Source organism: Sinocyclocheilus rhinocerous, unplaced genomic scaffold (assembly GCF_001515625.1).
Source record: "Sinocyclocheilus rhinocerous isolate Xijiao unplaced genomic scaffold, SAMN03320098_v1.1 scaffold448, whole genome shotgun sequence".
Lineage (NCBI taxonomy): Eukaryota > Metazoa > Chordata > Actinopteri > Cypriniformes > Cyprinidae > Sinocyclocheilus > Sinocyclocheilus rhinocerous.
The window spans coordinates 632808-636426 of NW_015651514.1; positions in this window are offsets into that span (position 1 = coordinate 632808).

Sequence of the window (3619 nt, forward strand, 5' to 3'; positions counted from 1 at the left end):
GGAGGAGGTGTTGAGAGTCCCACATGTGAGCATGAGAACACACACACACCGAATTCAGAAGTGACAGCCAGTCTTTAATAGAAATCCAGCCGTAGGTTAAATAGTATTATTCCGACACGCCAGGAGGGTCGCGTATAAAACTTTACAGAGATTTCATCCTAAAAAGAACGTGTTTGCACTAACACTATCAGATTTTTAAAACTCGACAGATCCTGTGTAAAGTTTGCTCAAGATTTTGCCAGTGTTATTTTAGTATTATTTATATAGTGGTTTAGTATTTATTAATATTATGAATAAACTTTTATTTTTATATTTTCAGTTTGCATTTTACTTTATGTTTTAGTCATTTTTTGTATGTTTGTCATTTTATTAGTTTATTTAAATATTTCTATTTAGCTTTATTTTTATTTTAGTTTTAGTAATAGTAGTACTTAATCTTTTCATTTAGTAAAATGTCTATTTAGCTGATTTATTTTTTAATCTCATTTTTAGTTTTGTAATTTTACTACTTAAAGTTTTATTATTTCAATTAGTAAATGTATTTGTAGTTGTATTGTTAAATTTTTGTTTTTGTCATTTTAGTACAGTATTTAACTAATTTTATCTCAGTTTTAATGATTTTTGTACTTAAACTTAATTATTTCAAATAGTATTTTTTTAAGCTTTATTTTAAGGTTTAGTTTTTGTAATTTTAGTACTTAACCTTGTTTAATACATTTAGTACATTTCTGTTTAGCTTTTATTTTTTATCTCAGTCTCAATTCAATTCAAATAAACTTGAATTGAATTGAATTGAATTTTAAGTAATTGTAATACTTACATTTTATTCCAATTAGTAAATGTTTTAGCTTTATTCTTATATGGGTTTTTGTTTTATTAATTTTAGTACATTTAGTCATTTAGTTCTTAAACTTATTTCATTTAGTAAATTTCTATGTATCTTTATATTTTTTTAGTGTTAGTCTAAGTTTTAGTCATTTTAGCGCTTATTTCAGTTAGTAAAATTATTTTTAGTATTATTTTTATTTAAGTTTTAGTAAGTTTTATTATTTACGCGTTTCATCCAATATTTATATTTTATTTCAGCTTTATTTCAACTACCAAAACCGATTTTAAATATTTTCAGTTTTAGTAAAATAACAGCACTGGATTGTGAATAAAGCTCCTCCACCAAAAGTAGAACTTACAGTAAAACACATGAGCTCATCTGCATATCATTTCCATATGTATATGACCATCCATACACATGAAGCTATATATCTCAGAATAGTACTAAACCAGTAAAATGGAGTATTCAGAAGTCTTAGTTAGAAAATGGTTATACAAATGTAAATTATGTCGTCTTTGGATAAAAAAAAAAGTGAATCTCAGGAAAAATAAATAAAAAAACATGTAATTATAACATGTCATTCTATAATGTGGGCAGTGATGCTTCATGAGGGAGTTTTCCAGCGAGGCTGATATGCAAATCAGTATCGATCACACAAACAAAAGATTACAGTAGGAGTTATCACATCTTTAATCACTGATGATGATGATGATGCTTCCATATAAAGATCATCTTTCTCTGATACTGTATCTTTGTTAGTCTCAGCACATGAAATATGTTGCTAGTTTTGAGTAATCATTTGGATTTCATCAATATGTTGGCACTCAATATGCACTAGAAAAATCACCTTTAATCATGTATTTGATTGTGATTTGTCATTCATATGGGAGAAAACAATTCAGTTTGTCTCTCTTTTGCATTTTTAAGTTTATAACAGTCTTCATTTTCTGGGTAAGATAGAATTAAATCTGTAGTGCAAACTCCAAAATAAATGTTAAACTGTACCAAACACTCGGTCAGTTATTCTTCTGTTTCCAGACAAAAGCAGTACTGAAGCATCTGAACAAGCATCCATTCAAACCGAACAGCTTCTCGACTCGGGATCCTGTCAAAATCATTTTTTCTCTCTGAGGCTCTCCTTTAGGGAGGAGCCCTGTTAAAACTCGCCCGGGGTGTTGTGCATGTAAGAAATAGAATAAATATTGTAGTGGCAACAGTAATGCATTGCAGATGAGTGAGCTCTGAGCCGGTTTGGATCCAAATGCCAAATGTTTTGGGGGTGTTTCTCAGTGAAGGTGCAGAATTGTGTGTGATGTTGCACACTGCATACAGTATGTGTGGTTACCTCTTGTATACTAGTAATATGGTGCTTTCTTACCTTCTTCTGTAGTCTCGCTGTCAAATATGATGGATCATTGGATGTTTTGTGAGTTGAACAATTTAGCATATTTATTTTCTTTCTATTTTTGCTTGGATGGAAAATTTCTGCCACAGAGATATAAATTTGTAATTCTGACTTTTTTTTCTTGCTATTCCAAGTTTATATTCACAGTTCTGTGTTAATATCTCACAATTCTGACATTTTTCTCAGTATTCTGAGTTTATATCTCACAATTTGGATTTTTTTTTTTTCCAAATTCTGCATTTCTCTCTCTCAATTTTGACTTTTTCCTCACAATTCTGTATGTATATCTTGCAATTCTGACTTTTTCCTCACAATTCTGTATTTATATCTTGCAATTCTGAATCTTTTCTGAATTCTGCATTTATATCTCTCAATTTTGACTTTTTTCCTAACAATTCTGCATTTATACCTTGCAATTCAGATTTTTTTCTGAATTCTGCACTTATAGCTTGAAATTTTCTTTTTTTTTTTCTCAGAATTCTGCATTTATATCTTGCCATTCTTACTTTTTTCCTGAATTTTGATTTTCACATTTTTTTTTTTTTCATAAAAATAAAAAAGGTAATTACAACTTTTTTTCCTCACAATTCCATGTTCATATCTTACAATTCTGACTTTATAACTCACAGTTACCTTTTTTTTTTTATAAAAATTTTTTTTTTAATTCCGTGGCAGAAATGGGTTTCCATAAAATAATGGTGCATATAAAAATATATTAATTTTTTTACAATTAAATTGTTTTTATTGATAAAAGATGTGACATGCCTGACATTACTTAAGCACTATTTAGTTTTAATCATTAGTTTTCATTTTTTAGATATCCCTCCAGAATTTCAGGATTTTGGCAGAATGTAGTGCAAATATAAGCAAACTGCATTATTTGTGGCTGCTTGCATTTTAGGCTACAAAAATCAGAAAAGTCCCACAGAATCCTGGTGGAATTGTATAATACATGAAAGCCAGAGTTTTTTGAAGAGACTCCTGTTTTTTTTGAAGTCTCAGTTTTGTTGATTTAAATGTAGTTTTATTGAACCTGGATGCTCTAATACAGAGACCAAATCAGACAACTCCACATCAACAACCAAAAAGTCTCACAAGCCTTTCAGATTCGACATGTGATCACGACTCAGATTTTATGAAGCCACTCAAGATCATTATGATGCTTGTCAGCTGTCAGTAGCGAGTCACTTTGTTGACTCGTATCTCTGAAGACATTTGCCTTTGATGATCTCTTTTGATTTTTTTTTCCAGTGAGGGAATTGCTAACAACATTTGCTGGAGCATTTCTCTCTGTCTGTCTGTGTCTGTGTGTGTGTGTGTGTGTGAGTGTGTGAGTGAGTGTGTGTGAGTGTGTGTGTGTGTGTGTGTGTGTGAGTGTGTGTGTG